The 21,514-nt window shown below is 37.6% G+C and overlaps 1 protein-coding gene across 4 annotated transcripts in view; it reads left to right on the top strand.

Annotated features, from left to right (window-relative positions):
- LOC126371773 (protein yippee-like) overlaps positions 1–21,514 on the top strand; it is a 157,546-nt gene that overhangs the window by 36,092 nt on the left and 99,940 nt on the right. For 3 of the 4 annotated variants that reach the window (XM_050017135.1, XM_050017138.1, XM_050017137.1), the window contains exon 2: positions 10,755–10,817. The exons of the other annotated variant lie outside the window; for it this stretch is intronic. The gene's annotated coding sequence lies outside the window, so the exon portion shown is untranslated. The remainder of the gene's footprint in view (positions 1–10,754; positions 10,818–21,514) is intronic. 4 annotated transcript variants of the gene reach the window in all.

Raw genomic sequence — 21,514 nt, 5'->3', positions numbered from 1 at the left:
CGACAGATAATGACGATAACAAAAACAAAGGAGCCGTGCTTGCACTAGATAACACTGAATATAATAGACGGTTACAAAACGTTCATTCAAGCTTGAGAAGTTCACGCGATTGAAAAGCAAAGAATATCGATTGTATGTAAAACACATGCAAAGTAATGAAATTGTAACCTTGTGTCTTGTGAGCAATCCATACGATTGATTTTAAACTAAATTGAAAAATGCAGATTTGCATGTAAATGGGATGAGAAAAAGGTTGATCACGTAAAAGCACTTAGAACAAAACAATAGACAAGACCGTAAATAGAGAGATTATGTGCATAGTGGAACTTATGTGTGTGGGAACTGTGAATGATATGAAGTACAGAAAGGTCGTAATTAGCGAGCATTAGCAATATTAGTTGCTTACTCTATTATGAAAAGACCTAACTACATGCGAAATGTACTTGATGAAACTGACCCTAATAAGCTTGTTAGCGTTTGATTTAAATTCGGATACATTTGGAAGTCTCGAAATTCTTTATATATTACCCTCGCTTTCTGTACAGTAGGGTTGCAGGTGGAACACGGGACCTTAGAATTGAATCCATTATTCTCCATGTTATTTCTGTGCAAAAAAACTAGATTGTATTTTTACCCTTGAGACCCTTTTATTTACTCCGAGTACCTAATGCAAAAACAGCAATGCAATTTATTTTCTAATTATTATTGAGTTACGGGCGTGGGTTTATGAATCGAATTCAAGTCAGTCACTTCAATTCTGTAATCTGCTTCGTATTTTGACGAATAACCAGTCGGACTGAAGCTTAGCTCTTTATACGGAGACGTTTCTTTCAAGGAAATTGAATTCGCTGGGAAGGCCAACCAATCAAATACCGAAGCAAATAAAATTCAACACACTCAACGCTATAAAATGAAATAGGAAAATAGAGAATGTCAAAATACCGAAGATGGAAAAAAATAAAGGGAAAAAATATACGGATACTGCCGAGGCGTCACGGCCAATTTCACGCTACCCACTTTCACTCCCACTGCTGGGCACAGGCCTCACCCCTAATGAAGACAAACATAAGCTCACGACTATAGGGTACCCAGAAGTACCTACATTCATTGTAAGATGAACTAAGCACCCATGCGTCACCGAGGTTTTTGTTAGACCAACACGATAGGTGGTGAGCCGTAACGCCGTTTGTAATGAAAATGAATGGTCGAGCCGACCGTGTTAGATGAAGAACATAAATATGTAAATACTGTATATAGGCATAAATATATATAGTAAACACGAGTTACGATTACAATTATGTAGCGCAAGTTACTGCTTATCAGCAAACCCATTATACCTGTGACCAAATGTAATCGCTGACTTTATTTATAGACATTTTTATTCTATAAATTAAACTAAAAGTGATAGAGTAAGAAATAGTGAGAGACGTGGTGTAAAAAATGATGTAGTGTCTAAGATTTAGAAGGGAACGTTAAGTTGGTTTGGACACATAGAGCGGATGAAGGATAATAGGATTACGAAAGCGGTATATAAAGCGAAGGTGGTTGGGCTGGCAGAGGAAGACCCAGAAAGACGTACATTGACCAAATTGGAGATGTCCTTAGAAATGGTCCAGTACGATCTACTCTGAGCCGGCATGCATGTATGTGTGTCTATTGATGAAAATGCTGCGTGCGTGTATGAAACGATAAATGCAAATATAATTCTCTCTGCTTACTCCGGTGGGAAATAGACATGAGTCCATGTATATGTATGTAAACGAAATCGTGGACAGTACTAATATTATAAAAATAATACACATACCTACACCAAAAGCAGATGCGAAACAAACTGTAACCATACACAAAGAGCATAAAAGACCAATCAAATGGGTTGTCGCCACACATTACTAAACTTATGTTTATAATATGACTACAAACTTCGCACCGAGCCGAGGACTCATCCATAACATACTACGGCAGTGTTAATTTTAACAAAATAATAAAAGAATGATTGCAAAAAAGTGCCACCTTGAATAAGTCGGTTCGAAGAGTTATCATGAACTTCATAACTGAGTCATTAAAAATACTCCCTACAACATTAAGAAACTAGATCCCTATTAAACTAGTAGCAATACAGTTCACAACAAACCAATCTTGTCCATCCCCAATCCTAAAATCCCGTAACAGGATTTGACAAGCATAACGATGTTAGGACGGCAGGCGTCGTGTCGCGTCAACGGGAAACGTGTTAACCACGAAAACCCAACCCGATTTCAACACGTGGAGTTGTGACATGTTTCGAATTAGAAGCTCTTAAGGTTCAGTTCTGTGGCCAGTTTTTTTAATAATACACATGTACACGAATATAAGCAGTCACTGTGGTACGCCGGCTTGCTTCTCAAATGGAGAGCGCCGGTTCGAATCCCGATACCGAACTTGAACTAATGAGTTATTTTTTATAGTGCATTTTTCACTAACACAGTTAGCTCGACCATTATAGACGGCGTTACGGCTCACCACCTAACGTTGGTCTAACTGAAAGCTGGGTGAGTTGTGGGTACTTAGTCCACCTTGCAATGGATGGAACTTGCCTACCCCAATTGGTATATAATCGTGAGCTTGTTACACGCAGAATGCGTTATATAAACATACAAAACCCTGCTCCCGAGGTACTGTCTCGGTAAACATTCATGGCTTGACTAGCATAATCTTCGTATAGGAAGTTGTAAACCGTTGGTGTATGGGTCTCCATTTATTAGGTACGATAAGCTGCAAAAGTTCAATAAATTTTTTTCAAAGTAATTAACTGTTTTCACCTCTTGATTACATGTCGTTTCTATAATAGACCAAAAAAAAACCTACAAAAACATAAATTTTATAATTATAACAACTAATGGTTCATCATTTCACCACTGTTTGCAAATTCGCTGTGCTCAGTGACTGAACTTTTGCTTTCAACTACATGCATTTTCAAGGCAAACTTCGGTTTTCCAAGTCACATCACAAATACAGACAGAACACAAATAGTCTTAACAGATTCATGGATTGATTTCCAACACCATGAAAGCAATGTGCAGCTGTGATAAGTCTATTTACGTTTCCTATTACGAAAGGAAATCAAAGAGAAAGACAACATTGTGGATTTGAAGTCACACAGGTAACTGTGACAGAAAACATTGTAAGGAAGCGGAGATCAGTATTCGTTACGATGTCACTAACACCCTGTATTTATGAAGATGAGAATTCTAGCAATATACCTGGAAACGTTTTCTGGACCGTGACAGATGGAAATGATTTGGTGAATTTGGAAACGTGACTTGTTTTGGGATGTTTCCGTGAACGTGACAGGACTTTTTGATGATCTAAGTGTTTTTAGAACTAATATATTGATGATAGTAACATAAGTTAACACTAACGTAATATTGAAGAGGAACTTCGAAAACATGAGTAAGAAAAGGACAGGATACAAATAAAGATAAAAGAGGTAAATTAGAAGTATTAGAAATTAAAATCCAAGTATTCTTGAAGAAAATCTGAAGAAGTATCCATACAGGCATTAATAGATCGAGATTTCGAAGCCCTCAATTTCTTTAACAGTTACAACATCAAAGCATCTATGACGTAGTATAACCACTAGCAATCCAATGAGACGAGACATCCAGAAGAATGAGCTGTAATGAACACCGACAGGATATTATTGCACTGGTCATCATTATCGTTAGCGCTGTGGAATTCGCATCATTGTGGCTCGTTGGCGATCGTTTCATCTCTTCCTCGAATTATTTATAGGGTTCTGACGCAAATTGCAAGCCGGGGAGGAGACACGGTGCAGGTATAACGTCAATATTATTATGCTCGTGCGAAAGTTTCACAAGCATTGATTGTGGTGGCTCAAGATGTGGAACGACTGACTACAATACTGGAATTGTATTTAGCTATGACGCCTTCGCCGCTATGCCTCAGAGAGTTCAATAATACTGGGTTTAGGATTTCTTCAAAGTTAATGTTCCCTTTTATCACTCATAACACCTTCCAAAGCGATGGTAAACTAATGATGATTACTAATTTATGAAGTATTTGCTCAAATTGATATTTGAGTAAAGTGGCTAAAAGAAAAAAGAAGTATTAAAAGACAAAGAACGCTTTTTTTACCGTATAATGACATCGACATTTGTAATTTCCCCCCGTCCTCTTTAATCCCTCTAAAACTCCCCAGACGATCTTTATTTACAGCGAATCTATAAGTTCAAATGTAGGTCAAGTACATATTTATATTTGATCTAGGTCCTCAAAAGTTGCTAGATCCATGCCCATACTCAAAACATGGCTACATGGCTTACAGTAGTACTCTATAAGCCTTCAAGTATGGAATCATAATTAATCTTCATTATGTAACTCCATATTATAGACACTTGATAGACAAGATACTGTTCTTTGTCTTAGACTAGCACTTATAAGGGCCGATAGATACGCGTAACAATGACATACGACATTTGTATACTTAAGTGCTTAATGCTTATATCGAGCCACTTCGAGCGCTAGCATGTGTCTAACTTTTCGTATTTAGTTCCTTTTGGTCAAAGGAAGGCGTAAAGAGGACTAAGTACTAGGCTTGCATAATTGTGAGACGGCCCTTTCTGAGGCCTGATCGCGGAAGTGAGAGGCGGGAGGCGGGGTGTGGGTCACGATCCGCGAGGCGTGCGTTGTAAGTGGGTCGTGTTACTGCATCGAGCCGAAGCAATCCAGTCGCAGCCGACATCCAACTGCGTCGTCAACTCCACGCTCAGCTTTAATAAGCCAAGATTTACCGGCCATTGTCAATTACCAAGATTGCGGACCGCTTACATGCAGTCATTGAGCAATCCAACCGAAGACACCGACCGCCGGTGAATCGAACTGGAAATAGTTTTAGTGCGGCAACTGCGTAGTACTGACATAAAACCATTAGTAGGTACGAGTATGCACTAGGTACACACTACAGTGAAATAGAACGCAGTAATTGCAACAGTTCCTATTTTGTGCCCCAGTTACAGAGCTTGCAAACACAATTGTACGCGTTATGTGAACTGAAAGCGTTTTCAGAACTAGGCCGAAGCACTTTCAATTTATGGCCAAAAAGTAGCCGCGCGTTTGTGCTTTGCTTCCTTGGGCTTATTGAGCTGATAGGATAGCATAAAAGCCGAGAGCAAAGAAGTGCGGTTATGTATGTCGGGAGAGATGCGGGCCACAGCGACCTAGGCCGAGAGGTCAACCGGGGTCATGTTCCAGCTTTAACTAGGTCACAGGTTATTGCGACGCCCGCACGGATAGGAACCAAAATAAACCGCCTCTGAATTATAAACAACGTGCATGAACCAGTGCTATTTGGAATAAATAATATTATAGGACGGTAACCTGCTCATCGTTTCTATTTCCGTCAGCCCATGTGATGCAACGGAATGTTTCCAACCTTATTTATTGGTTTGTTATGATGCGTTTTAGTATCTAGGTCAAACGGAAGGTGGTTTTATTGACTTTCAGAGGACATCTCAACTACTCAAGCTGCTGAATGTCAATATTTTCACAGACATTTTATTAACACTTACTAGAGAAAACATTTCAATTATAAACACATACCTACTTTTCTTCAGAGACTCGCAAAATACATAATAAACAAACAAAAAAAAATGTGAAACAAAGGAAATATCTTCGAATCAATACATAAAGTACCAGGGGAGCAGGAATGCGAAGTGTTCGTTGTTTGGAGCGAGATGCAGGTGAAGCCTGCGGCGGCGGCGGGTCGGGCCCTCTCGGCACTCTGGCTGTATGTAGGTCGCCCCGTGCCATTCGATGAAAGCGCGTCTGTAAACACGAATCAACGTTTTCTGAAAGTTGGTATTGAATTGCGTCTCCAGACTTTTTGCAGGCGTGTTGCCTTTATTAGAATTGTGTTAGAGACACAATAGGAAACTATTGGAAGTTTGTTTGGCCCAGTTCAGGGGACAAAGGGTTGGTTTTTATAGTTTAACGTACTTCGCGATTATTGCGTGGATTCTTAATTGATGGTTACTATTTAGGAATTCAGCCCCGGATAATCAATCTTAAAATAGACGAACACAGGCTTACAACACCAGTAATATGTATAATGTATAAACTGAACTCTTATCTCTGTAAGTAGATCTTTTATGATTAACATCTTTCCACGTAATCGAGAAAGTTAACTTTAAACAACGACCAATTAATTTTAATGTGACTGACAGGAAAGTGAACGAAACCCAGCTTTTATATTTTTTTTGTCGAAACGTATAAATCGTGTAAGTAAAAACCATGTTTAATAAGTGCCTTTTTGAAAAATCACATTCGGATTACTGTTGTCGATCTATCAATAATTAGAAAATCATTTATACTATCGATCGTATTGATATTATTGTATTGCTTCTGACTATTGCAAGGTAGTGTTGACGAAATAATCGGTTAATCGATTATTGATTCGATATTTAGATTATTTAGGGGCATAGAAAATAATAGATTATTTATTTTATGGCAACACTATATATAAAAGACTATCAATACTGTCAATAGTAATGCTTCTGAGCATTGATGTACAATATGTTCCTTTGTTTATCATTGCTTCTACTATTGCAAGGACTGTCGAAGCAATAACGGTTTTAATTTGACTTCAAAAGTGCCCTCCGCTTTGTAGCGCCATAATTTAGTTAAACAGGGCTGCGGCTCGTCGTAATTGTCTCAAATGTGTGCGAGGCTAACATGTCATTCACCTTTTAATGTTTTAGGCGTTACATTAAGACCATAAATACGTCTCACTAATTGATATTAGCCTTGCCACATCTATTAAAAGTTTGTTTTTGTTGTTGTTTCGAATTGGTTAGCGTTAGGCCACAATCACAATCGCACTTGATGGTAAGGATAATTGAAAATGAGGTCTTAGGTGGTTTGTTGCTTTGCGTGCTATTATGATGTTCAGGAAATTCCGGCTGTGACTATATTTGTCTCTTCAAAAGGTGGTAGAAGAACGCAATTTGGTCTTAAAAGTAAATATCAAAGCTTCAAAGCTTCGTATTTCCAATGTCGAAACCTAAGGTGATGAATTCTAAAACCTTATTCGTATGTCAAAGGTTCCAATCCCCGAAGTTCGATACCTAAAGGCGCGCCATCTTCCGTCCTGCCGCTTCTTTAAGTATCAAGAATTTATCTCCATCAGAGTAATGCTCCAGATTCGTCATGATATATTTATAAACTTCTTTTTCAATCGGAAGTCGTTAAAGGAAGTAAACAAACATCAGATCACTCAGCGGTGAAAGCCCCAAACCAATTCGTTTGAAGAGTTATGCATTAAAATTTTTGCAATCAATTGAAGTGCTGGGCATTCCTCCCTTTTTGAAGATATTTATTAAATTGAACTTTTAAACTGAAGATACATTCATTGTACGTAAATTTCCAAAGACCACCAGTAGGCCAGTACGAAGTTCTTCGGAGTTATTAACATTGTAGAGCTTCAAAAAGTTGGAATGTTAGAAACACTTGATTGCTTGTCGCGTAATGTTTTCCACTTCCCGGAACCAAACTTCTTGAGGGAGCAGTTAGTAATATCGAGTCATATCCGTTCGTATTTCCCGTTGAATGTAAAAAATATACTTTTATTTGCCTTGCATTTCCTTTGGCATTGATGAAAAGCGTATGAGTATTTTTGGTTAATGTACTGGAATTCGATATTTTTGTCATAATAAACTCTGATGGGCGTTCATTTAGTTCCGGCCAAGTAGTTAATACCATTTGCGGCACATCTCCCATAATTAAAGCATGATAGAACAAGGTAATAGAACATTATTTGCAAGCTTCATAGTTACAGAACTTTTCTCTTTCTTAATATCTTGAATTTTGTTATTCTATTGCTGTAGTTATGACGTCCCAATAATGCGAATGTTCGAGCAATGGACCAATGTGTTCGAATAAATTCCTTATTAATTCAAAAGTTTGTGTCCAAATTGAAACTTGATACAGTCTAGTAATTGATCCGTCGCTTCTAGGGAATGCTTCTAGAATTTTGCATAATAAATGGTTCCTGGAATCTTTGACGAGCTTCTTTAGACCTTAAGAATATCAGAAGATTCTTGTCGTTATATTCTAATAGGGTACTGCGAAATCAACGTGGAACGTGTAATTATCGTCAGTTACTTATATTCTAATTAAAGTCTATTTATATATTTTGGAATCGTTCTCAGATTTATGAAATGATGATATGCTAAAATGTAACATTTTCGCCGAAAAGATATAGATCGCGCAACTCCGGTCGATAAGTTTGAATACAGTCATTAGGATGGTATATTGACGAGCTCGCTTCTTTATCACGTCGTTTAGATTACTAGCTGTAAGCACCTAGCAGTGGTGGTATTTCACAGCAGTTTACAGGCTGGTGTATTTCACCACCTCGCGTGCATTCTCCGCGTTTCATGTACTGTATTTCAATGAATTGCCGACCTCGGCCATACCCGGGCCGTGTTGAAGCCGTTACTACGTGCATTGTTGAAAACAACATCTTACTCGTTCTATGTGAAGTTGATATTTATGTGCTTGAGTATTGAAGGTCCAATTTCGGGAAACGCCTTACTACAGGCATTTATAGTCTTTACAATCTGTCATACGCTTTTGAACGGTCACCTTTCTGGGAATTACAAGACAAGCAAGATAATGCAGGCTGACTAGATAGGCGGATGACTCGTGTACCTACTTGCTTTATAATTACATCTTCCGGGACAGTCAAGTGCCTTTGTGTCTCATGTAGAGCACATGGATTTAGTATCACGTATTAACTGTGTGATAAATTGATAATAATAATAATAGCTGAACAAATAATGTGTTCTAGATCACGAAATTCATGAATCAAACCTATGTTTTCGTTTTTTTTTATGATTAACAACTTATTACCAGCGTTCGATATACGAATAACCAGCAATAAAGGAATAATTCGAATTCGAACTGATTTTGTTTAAAACGTAACTTAAGTACCAGGAACACATGAAACCACAGTAGCACCTGAATGGCACTCGACTCGAGCTAGCCTCAAAGTTCACACGACGCCACTGTATAATGCAACTCGTACTCTGGGAAAGTAAATAGCATAGTGATCTCAAGCGGACGGATTGTGAATTAATAATCAGTTGGGTTGGAGAGAAAAACTTCAATAAATGATGTGCCGGCTCTTTACGATCATCGTCGGGAACTAGATTGCTCGTCCGTGAAATAGGAGTTAGAGATTCTTCTGCGTTTGAAAGGAAAGGCCGATAATTGTTTTTTTTTAAGTTTTCTTATCTTGGTCTTTCTTAACTGGTCGTTTATGAAAATTTTTGAAAGGAAATTCCGTTATATTTGTTTTTCTATTGTTGATCGTTACTAACATGTAGTAACACCTAAATATAAAGCTTAGTACTAGCTATATTTCAATAGTCAAAATAATAACACTTTGAACAAATTGGCCTATATTTAACGTACGGCTTTGATTCTATCTATAAACGTGACATATTTCTATGTTTGTTACTCGACTGCTTTTAGTATTGTTAACAATTTCTGTGAACTCTGTTGAAGCACTATTAACAGTTAGATCAGTTTCAGTAGAGAACGATATGAAATTCATTTCATATTTCACAGTCATAAATGTAAGAGGATCTCATTTTAGTTTTGAATTTTCTCTCAAAGCAGGTGTATTCTCACTTTAGTATGTTAATTATGGTAATCGTTTCCTTCTGTAGATACTACATGAGTATTTCGTCTCTTTAGCGTTATCCCGTTTTCACAGGATCCGCTTACCTAACCTGAAGATTTGACAGGTCCGGTTTTTTACAGAAGCGACTGCCTGTCTGACCTTCCTACCCGCGAAGGGAAAACCAGCCTAATACAAGTTATGTTACATACCTCCGAGACCCATTTCTCGGATATATGGGTTTCCTCGCGATGTTTTCTTTCGCTGAGCACGTAACAATCATTTATGATCCAAACTTGAATTCGAAAAACAATTTCGAAAATAATAGGTTTAGGGCCGTGCTGGATTCGAATCTGCGACATCACAGTGAGAGACAAGCGTTCTTCCAACTGGGCTACCACGGCTGAGATACTACATGAGTATTTAGACGTGCGTTTTTATTCATTCAATTTTATTTTTTTAACCCTTGATGTCAAATATTCGGGCAGTGAGTTCCTCGTATTGTATTTTAATGCATTTAATTTAAATCGGGAACTCGCCTTGATCTCGATTGTCTGGAACAACGACTCGAACATCTTTTAAAGTAAATAACGAGATACGATACTTATGATAAATAATTGTTTAGTTTGGTTTCATGGAAAACTATACGACTCTCTCAGTGTCATTTTTAAATTCATATTGCATTGGACTGTTATTTTTGTAATAAATCATTCAACATTATTGTTATTACAAATATTTGTGGTCTTTAATAAGTAGAATTAAATCGGAATAACCAAACAAATGTAATGCCATTTCCATTATCTTTATAAATATCACGACGGGAACATTTGATCCCATTTGTAAAGAGATTTCACATTTTACTTACTTACAGAGCATTCATTATATCAATTTTCACAGAAAATATATTTTTTGCAACGAATTTAGACCTGGAGCAGGTATGGTATTAAACAATTTACCCTTAAGCGGAGTTTCACGTCCATTTGTGGAAGAGAATACTTCGGGGAGAAAAACAGGGGTTAGCTTTTAAGTAATCGCATGTCGACGGGTCATTGTAATTTATGTTCTGTTTTTACAGGTAAGGTTGGCGATCGGGGCTGGTTATCAGCAGGAAATGGACGTGCCGTGACACGGAGACCGTGTAAGCATGCTGAGCCTGTGTTTACTAAAATGTTTGAAAAAATGCCCTACATGTTTCGTTTTAATGCAGTTTTTGTACCCATAGCGCAGTTTTTATTTGGATTTCGTTTGTAAATTGGAACGTACCTACTTGCTTTAAGTTTTTATTGACTGTTGTAGGATTCAGTTTATGTTTTTTACGGGATTCAATTATCTAACCTGATTTGACAGTTCGAAATAATAAAAGAAAGAACAGAAAAATAATTTATTAAATCACACAGACATTAGGTGCCATGAAATGCTGGACTTTTGGGGTGGTTTCCGGTGTTATAAGCTCAACAGCGTCACACTTAAAACAAACTCGTGTCTGCTGAAATAGATTTAATTCTATGGCACTGCTTCACTGCTTGTATCCAATATATTCATTACTATAAACCTACATTCAAAACATTACCTATATACATACTTCTCTACATTCCACATTACGGTATTCTCATATATTACTTTCACATTAGCCCGCCCCTGTGACACGGAAAATTGTTCAAAATTAAACTGCAATTTAGTACAATTTATGTGTGAATCACACTGTATATTTGTTTGGTCACAATAGCACGTATTTATACGTTAGGAGTCACGAATTACGAATATACTTTCGTCATACAATTGGTAGTTTTCATTTCAACTAGTCAGTAGGAACATATCGGATTGATTTTTCAACAGCTCTTCGACAGGCAGGCAATGAACGATGCTTTTACGTGCCACATCAAAAAAGACTGGTAAAATAAACCGAATCGTTTGATGTCGGAGAAAATCAGTGTTTTGCAATGGCTCCCACATCATTTTTGATGCATCCTTTTCTGTGCTTCTAGTGTGAGCATCTCAATTTTCAGTTGTAGGAATTGCACAATTTCGCCACGGCACCCAAACACGATAAATTCACCGAGCTTGTGGTTCTAGATCGTTCCACGAGTACTCTTACCAGTCGCCTTTGTTGTCTGTGTTGCATCTTGCCTTGAGCTCCAATAAATTTACCAACCGTTTGTATGTCTCACTCTTTGAAATCTTTCAGCGTTACCTATTCTACAAATGAAGTAACTTCATTCTTTTGCTTTATCGCTTTCTCTTGAATGCTAATTAGATTAATTAAGCTCTTGGAAAGATAAATTACCATCTGCCGCGTAGATGTTCAGTCTCGAAAAAACTCTATGGTTAAAGTAGATTTCTCCCATAACCTACAGTAAAGTTTACCTCCACACAGCAAGAGTTCTTTGATCATGATGGAAATTGTTTCACTTACAGGACGTATCTATACAAACACTTATCTTGCATACCTACTTGTATATGCTCTACGTGTATATCATTATCCTTTCTTCTCAACTCTACCATATTGCGTCACATAAGTTTATTTTCCTCTTTACGATAATATTTTTATTCTGTATTTTCTCATGTTATTACCTCGTCTAGGTACGTCTTACTTTTTCTGTTTATTTTTTATTTCTGCGCCGTAGTAATGCATTAGTATGCTTTGTAATGCGCACGCATCGTAACTTGTGAAGTTGTGAGAGCTTACTTTTATTTTTAGTTTTGCTCTCTTTCTTTCAAAGCTTAGTATTTTAAAAGGACCTAAAAGTATGGTCTAAATTCAAATCCAAAAAATAATCACAAATACTTCTGTTTCTTTAGTCAATTCATGGATTAACCAAACTTCCATAATAAAATTAGTAACTTTTAAAGAATGTGAGAATATTTTAATGTAAACCAATTTTTCGTCGTGTTTCTTGACCAATTGACTTTACAAACAAAATGTGCCTTCTAAATATAGACCATTCTACAAACTAAAGTCCGTAATATGACTCGATCCGTCGCTGTTGGTCGAGACAGCGTCTGTTTTCCTCCCGGTCCATTGTCCCGTGTCATAAGTACCAGTTCTTTGTTGTCTGACTCTGATGTAACAGGTTGCCCCTACTATCATTTTTCAAGTCACGCAACGATAAAATGATCTCTGCCACATCTATTTCAGATCCCGTTTTTCTTGTTAGCGTTGACACTCGTTAAAGTGAGGGATATTTTTATATGGGTTTGACGAAAAGAATAATAATTTTTGAATAATACATTAGTAGACTTATCGTTTCATGATCTAACCTGGCTTGCTAGCTAGCTGCTAGCTGTATTTTGCTAGTTATCCCTTCGCGGGTTGTAAGGTCAGACAGGCAGTCGCTTCTGTAAAAAACCGGACCTATCTAGTCTTCAGGTTGAGTAAGCGGACCCTGTGAAAGAAAAAAAACGCGATAACGCTAGGAAAATGTTGAACTCGCCTAGCTTGGTTGCATTATTAGAAAATAACTATAGAATCATTGGCAATTTGCAACCTACCTCAGTATGCCTTTAAACATGTTTCATATTGTATGTATATTTGTTTATGTATCTGCTTTCATACGATGTATTTACACACATATGTATATTTATGGATAACACAAGCTCACAAGCTCACACATCCATCACAAGATGAACTACGCGTCTTACCGGGCTTTCCGCTAGACCAACGTGATGGCTGGTGTAAACCGTATCGCCGCCTATATTTATTTATTTATTTATTAGGCACATCAACAGTACAAACACACAACAATTAATAAAACTTTCTTAAGGCTAGTACTAGTGTTTGCACCAATTACAGACGTGCACAACTTATGTAATTAACATGTATGTAGAATTTGTTTTAAAAAAATAAATAAAAAATTAACGGAATAACAAAAAGTATGAAAAGTTACAGCCAGGCATTTGCATATGGATATTAATTATTTTTGAATTATGATTAGATTTTATTTCATGGTTGTTTGTACCAGGTTTGGTCATGTTTGTGTTTATTGTTACAACTTTGGACCTGCGATACCGTGAATAATATTATGGTGTCGACCTTTGGGCATGTTGAGCATGGATGTGTCGCTTTATTTTGCAATTGATAGGCCGTGGCTGGTACCCGTACTCCAAACAAAACTTTGCCGCCAAGTGACAAAATTCGTGTTCGTCGTCGACATGATGTCTGGAGAAGCTGTTTGGGGAAAAATGTTCCTAACAGCTTCTCCTGACGAAACTCGTGTTCGTCGTCGACATGATATCTGGAGAAGCTGGGAAGAGATGTCTCGGCAATTTTACTATGCATATGTGCCAGTCACAGTACCCTAGTGTGCGCGTACACCAGGGTACTGCTAGGTCAACCTTCATAGTACACCCGCTGCTTTCTTTCTGCCAATTTACTCTTCCTCAAAACTTAGAGTGAATAGGCATTTACTAGGTGACAATCGCTGAGGTCGAACCAACTGTGTTAGTGAAAATTGCACTTATGATAATTCAATAACTCCTTGGTGCAAGTCTGGTGCCCGGGATCGAACCGGCACTCCCCGTTTGAAGAGCAAGCCGAACACGCAGGACTTCAGTGACATCTCTTACCAATAGTGACTGCAAGTCACCTTTTGATAGCTAGTCCAACCGTTTAGGGATAACGGGCGTATTTTGTCTTATATCTTTGTATTGGCTCTTCTATAATTTAGCAAGTTTGTCCACACCAATAACGCTTACTCATACCTAAGCCAACACTCGGATTCCAAACGGCCAACCAAATCCGTACTCATCAATTTCCTAGTTAAGCTGTCTTGTAGATTCTATTCCCTTCGTTGCTTGGTCTAGATATTATCCGGGTCAATTCATCACCGGGTAACTAGCTCTAGGAAATACCGATTGTAATTACGTGAACGCTATCTTACCAGTGACAAAGGATGCTTTGCTCATTTTTTTATTCTGTTTTCTATTATCTGGCAGATGTTTGTGTTCAGCAGAGAAGAGGTAGAGTACACAAAAAATCACCCTGAATTATTGTCCATAAAAATCATCTATGAATTAAGATTGTCTACCGTCCGAACTTTTAACCTTCTGTCCGAAGTTTCAGTTTATCGTCCGGAATTTCATTACCCAGTTATGTTTCGTCTCGCGCTTGTTTTAACGTCCAATGATGACCATTAACAAAACTACGGTGCATTTTCAACTATAATGTATTGTAGAATATTCTAATTCTATTATTGATGTTACTTTGTTATTGCATCTTGTGTTACTTAAGATGCTTACATACATAACATAATCAGATTTATCCCAAGACGATGGCATTTAAAACATTTCCAACCTTCTGTCCAGACTTTTAGTCTTCTGTCCGGACTTTTAGTCTTCTGTCCGGACTTTAGTCTTCTGTCCGGACTTTAGTCTTCTGTCCGGACTTTAGTCTTCTGTCCGGTCTTTAGTCGTGTGTCCGAACTTATACCCTATAATAAAAATCTCCGCTTATCGCTTCTCGCTCATTGAAGCTTACTGGTCCTCGTTGACAGTGGCACCGCACCTGTCTGCATCCAACAATTTCCGAGTTAAGCTTCGTCTGGCTCTTGTGTTCTTTGTTGTCTGGTCTACCGTCGTCCAATATCGATCATTCTTAAACTACGGTGCAACAGTTTACGGTTTGAACTACAACGTAGTGAAGAATATTTTATTTTTCTATTATATTGATGTAATCATAGGACAAAGCACCGGGAGATTCGCAAGGAGTAGTTCGGTGAGCCATTGCAGTCGAGAACATTAATATAGCCGGCTAAGCCCATGGTGGACCAAGAGGAGTTCTTGACCAATTCCCACTCCATTATATTCTTTGAAATAGCGAATACAGTTTAGGTTTTTTAACACCTGGAACATAAGAGTATGCTCCACATCCCCTTCCGTTTATTTAGGGGAGGCCTGAAGAAACAGTAAAAAATAAATATCAACGGCTGCGACTTAATACATTTTCTAAACTTAATCGTTTAATAAACACGATAACTCAAATGTGCAAAAGTAATTTTCAGATCTTCTATCGTGTGGGTTGTGAGGTGGATTACCAACCCCATCAACCCTGGTGTCGCCATAGGCCTCTGACATGACTCATGTAACGACTACGTACTTACATCAGTAAGTAATAACCGGGACCAACGGCTTAACGTACCTCGTGCGTGATTTTCACATGTATTAAGTAGACATAAGTATGATTTCAGTATAAGAAAATTAGCATATAATTTAGCACTGTTAAAAAACTGCGCCGCAGCCGTAGCACGCTACAGTCGTTGGACTAAGTCGCAATTCCTTCTACCTGAACGGCGTAATAGTTTGTAAAGATGCATAAACATGTTTGATATCGTTTTACACCCAAAAATCCAAGGTTACTGAAACTATAAAAAAAATATTAAAAAACCTACTATATACAATTACTAGCTGACCCGGCGAACTTTGTTTCGCCTTATTGGCAATAAATAAGCAGACACTTTATATATATATATCATTTAAGTACCTTGTGATTCACGACATTTTTTGGTTTTATTATCAGGCGCAAAAACAAATACGTTTTATAGTGACTGACGTTTCATGTCAAGTCACACGGGAATGCTGTCGAACGGGATAAAAAGTATCCTATGTCCTTCTCCTGGCTCTAAACTACCTCCCTGACAATTTTCAGCTAAATCGGTTCAGCCGTTCTTGAGTTATAAGTGGAGTAACTAACACGACTTTCTTTTATATATATAGATTTACATACGATCAGAGACCACGGACTTCCACTTACTAAGATCCTGACACACTACTTACCCTTCCTCCACTCTCATCAAAGACTTCATGTATGCTCGCCGGTTAAGAGTACTCTTGATCTGGCCTTTCTTTAAAACATCCTGGATCTGATCGCAGTATGAACGCCTGGTCCTTCTCTACTATCATAAATCTTTTTTGTAAGTCTACTGTCATTCATTCTCTTCATATATATATATCTTTTACTCGTATCATGTATATATTATGTATCGCGTCCTTCAGACTACGATTGACACTCTACATACAAGTTATACATTCTAATCATGCGTTGTGTGTAAGCATTGGTATTGGTACACCTTTACACATACATATTTTCTTGCAGCTTCTTTTCGTCGGCTACATACATACATACATACATAACCATTAACCAGCCTATATACGTCCCACTGCTGGGCACAGGCCTCCCCCCAATCAACCGGAGCATATGGAGCGCGGCTACACAGGTTGTAAAAAAAAAGTAAAAAGAAAGAAAAAATAAAGAAAAAAAATACAAAAGAAAAAAAGAAAGAAAGTATAAAGTGTATTAAATTTGTATTGTATTGTTGTGAGAAGCTGTAGTAGTTGTAGGTGGATAAGACGTTCGTTATGTAAAAAATGTCGATTCAAAGTGTAACTATGTTATCTATTGAATAAAGATATGTTTGAATTCGAATTTAGGCCCAATTCCATTTAAGTCTGGCGGCTTTACATCCCACATCAGCCATTATAGGTTTGGACGTAGATGTAGGTCTTTTAATATACAAAGGTCGTTAGTCATCCTCACAGCACTGATAGCTTACTAAATTATGTAAAAGTTATAATTCTCTAACATAATGAAGATTTATTAGGCACGATCTTGCAAATTTGCGTCATACTAAACTTAGTCACTACTGAGTCAGTTAGAGAAACAGTTCGGAGACTTTATATTACGCTAAATAGTGACTAAATGTATTTAATGTTTCGTATGCGCCGTATTTTTGTTTATTTAATTACTGGTATTTTTGAAAGTATGTATGTACGTATGTTTATGTTTTTCTTTTTACGAGTATCTTTATTCATTAGGTAACATAGTTACACTTTGAATCGTCATTTTTTTATATAACCAACAGGTCATCCGTCTAAAACTATGCAGCTTCTCACAACCTGTATAGCTGGGGAACAGAAGCTGCGAGAAAAACCTCGGCACTGGGCCTTAGACGTTCTTTAATTTTTTTTATTAAATATTGTTATACGATTTAGTAATTTGGCTGCCTAATATCAGTTCCCAGACAATTAATCCCATGCATTCACTTCTTCTAAATAATCACTAACCTTATACCTAACCTTCTTAATCTAGTTTCTGTTTAATTACTGTTTTTCGCATGCACCCTGAGCGGTGGGCACGGATCGTCACCCATTGGGTGCCTCATGACGTGTATAGGCGTCGTCGTAGACTTCGAAAGGGGTGGCGTGATGACCTGGGCGCTTGCCGAAGGGACTGGCCGGATGCACAGGACCGCTAAAAATGGAAAGACGAAGGAGAGCCCAGCAGTAGGATCTTGTAGGCCACATTAGATTAAACATCAGGGGGAACAGAGCAAGTCAACAATCAGACAACCATAGGCAAAGCAGCGCATTCTATATATTCGTCCCAAGACAACATTGAATATGACAGAGAAGAATAATTGAGAGGAGCCGTGGAAGCCTAGTTGGAAGACGCTTTATTCTCACTGTGAGGTCGCAAGTTCGAAACGCAGCACGGGCATCAAGCAATGATTTTAGAATTTGTTCTCGAATTCATGTTTGGACCACAGGTAAATGATTATCGCGTGATCACCTATGACCTAATCTGAACCTAAACTTTATACGATATTCCAAACAAAGACAAGTTGCAATCCGCGCATGCGCGATCGAAGGCGAAGTTCAACGAAGTGTAAGTGCATCTAATAACGCGGCAATTGAGGTGGGTGGGTGAACCCGACAGCTGCACTGAGCTCGCCTGCAGTAACGTAGCTAGGAATAAGGACCTAGGTTACTGAGTTTTTCTTCAACATGTCAATAGCACCTACCTACCTGCCTTACATTTTATACCTATTTTTCATTGTTAATTTTGTTAAAGTGTGTACAATAAAGAATTTAATAGCATAGTAAAGTTTAATGCTTTGGAATTTGACGTGTTAAAACGATTAGATAACTTGATAGGAATAGTTGCGCTTGCGCAGGTTGCTTCTCAGGGTGTGCCTATTTCTTTTTTTACATTACTTGATGGGACAAAAAAAAGTACGACTCCCCAATATAAGTATTATTTCCTGTTTAATGTTTATGTCTTGAAGTTGGAAACAAATGTGTGAGAAGAAACAAGTTTAAACCATGATGTTGGCTAAAGGTTCTCTAAGTTTTAGGTCCTGGGGCGCCCATTCTTATCCCTTAAAGCACATCACTGTCTCACGGTCTCCCCCTCTTTATAACCCCCCTGTCTGGTCTGTACTAACTCATTAAATATGCAACGATACTTTACGAATACCTATACTGTCTATCACAGCGTTTTTCGTTTTGATTAATTTACTTTCTGCGCTTTTGCTAATTGGAAGCTGAGTATTCCGATGACACAAAACTTTGCATTCTAGAGTCACAGCTTCGAATCCAGCAGTTAATAAATCCTGGGTTCAAATATCGCAATGTGTGCCATAATCTCTGATATTGCTTTCGGATTTGACCTCTGATTTAGGTTTGCGTTAGATTTTCGTGTATGAGTCTGTGTAGTAGACACTAAAATTTGTTTTATATTATGCCAACACCGCGTTTAACTTTCGTTCTACGCTTCTAACATCATGGCGATGGGGTGTTGCATTTTTTCATTTTTGTTAATTTAAATTATCAAAAAGTAATACAGTCCATTTCTAAAAGTCAAGCATGTGTTTTTTATTTATATTTTTAACACCAGTGACGCATAGGGTCGTAAATGGATATCACAAGCTTAACCGAATCCTTTAGGATATAGGATAACATCATGAGGAACTCTGCATACATACATAAACTCACGCCCGTAATCCCAAATGGGGTGGGCAGAGCCACAAGTAATCAAAGACAACTTGCAGCCACTGTTGATACGAAGTCCTAAGATGGATATGATGAACCTTATGGTGATAAGGGATCAGCCTGTCCACGCGCATCACGTCTGACGCCATACGATTGAAGACTAAAGTAAGAAACAGGGGGATGAGGTAAACCTAGCTCAGCCGCTGGTGGGGAGCGGAGAGTTTGCCGTTGTATACGTATTATTATTCCGTATGGTTGTAGTTAAGCTGAAGGTCAAAGATAAATTATGAAATTCTGATCACTAAATAACAAATCTAAATATACTTTATTTTACTTATTTATGAATTTTAATCAAGAGAAACGTAACAGTAAGTCCGACTTTGTCACGTTTTTCTATGACGTCACAGTACCCCTTTTCATACCCAATTCCATATTTTCGTGTTTTGACGTTTTAGTAAAAGAACTGTTTTGACTAGTTGGAAATGAAACGAAAAAAACACAAAAGCCTATTTTGTCAAAATATTATATTCTTCTAGAGATATTTAGGAATTCATTTCTGCTACAATAATGTACCTATCTAGCTAGTGCCTTCTCGTGTTTGTTAGAGTTACCAATGTTGAACAACAGGAAACTCTCTGTTATATACAAGTATACTTAGCGATCGCGTGTTAATAAGATAGATAAACACTGCATCTAACAAATAAACCACATGTACTCTTACTAAAGTCATTCGCAGCAACCTTGTTATTGAATCTCTATCGGTCAAGTGAGGATTTCCTACTTGAGGATTTTGTTTGACTGACTTTCAGATTTGTCTGCATTATCCTCTACCAAAAAGAATAGGTTCTAACTGCACCATTACTGTGAAAAACTGAGATCTAATTTAAATACAAGTATTTTGCTTTAGCAGCAGCTGATAACTATAAGCTGAAATTACGACATCGACGAATCCCATATAGAGTCTTTCATTACACGATAAGAAATAAGGTCTTGCCGATTCCGTAAAAGCCCACAAATATCTCGAACCGTATTTCACCCCAGATTTGTTACACAATACACCACTTAATCCACTAACTGGGTCGGGTTGAAATGTATGTGAAGTAAACCGAAAACTTCAGAAGTAGTGCAATAAATATTTCCAAGAGTCTAAGAGTTAACCCCCGGTTTCTGTTCCGGTATCTCTCTAAGCAGAGCTATTTGAATGTAAAGCACCCGTAGCCATAATCCGTACTAGGTACGTTGCCAGCTTTTAAGAGTTTATTTTTAATTTTTGGCGGGAAAACAGCAAATATTGCAAATGACCGCCGCAGTAGGGCGCCATTACTATAAATCTTTGCAGATTTAGCGGAAATATGCTTCTGTTTATTATTTATAATTTATTTTCAGATTTAATTTATCTATTATTTACTCGAATTAAATTACCGTCCTTACTCATAATCGTACTCCCGGTCACGTTTTGTTGTGCTTAAGAATCGAATCACCATTTTATTAATTCGGTCTATAAATAAATAAGAAGGTGAATCAAATTATCCCTACTTTTCTTAATGCATGACAATAAGTTAAGATGAAATTGATATAAATACCAACATGATTGGAAAATGAAAATCGAATAATTGTTGAGGTTATCCACAGAAATATTCAGAAATAACCAATATTTTTTGGTGCCGACCAGTTTCCGTCTTATCAACCTAAATCACCTTTTTGTTCAGTGACCTGCCTACACTAGTGAATCATCAGTCAGTTTCAAGGACACGAGGTCTTTGTCCAGGACTATACGCAGTATCTGTTGTTTTATTTGATACAATCTTTCTACGATTCGTAATGGGCAGGGCATAGGTTTTTTCTCAGCTAGTTGTTTATTCAGGCTCAAAAGGCCTTAAACTTGCCTTTAAAAATGCTTCTATTTTATTGCCTTTTGGCTGTTCTCTTGAAAAATGACAGCGTTCAAATTTAAAATTATGGTTGTTACTGAACCAGACTCTTGATTTTATTTTAACCAGAAAATCGCTGCTGAAATATTTTAAGCAAACACTAACAAATATAAAATTACGTCGTAAAAGGAATAGGTAATAT

Source organism: Pectinophora gossypiella, chromosome 13, assembly GCF_024362695.1.
Source record: "Pectinophora gossypiella chromosome 13, ilPecGoss1.1, whole genome shotgun sequence".
Lineage (NCBI taxonomy): Eukaryota > Metazoa > Arthropoda > Insecta > Lepidoptera > Gelechiidae > Pectinophora > Pectinophora gossypiella.
The sequence above is the reverse complement of the archived record's forward strand: the minus strand, read 5'-3'. Positions and strand labels throughout refer to the sequence as shown.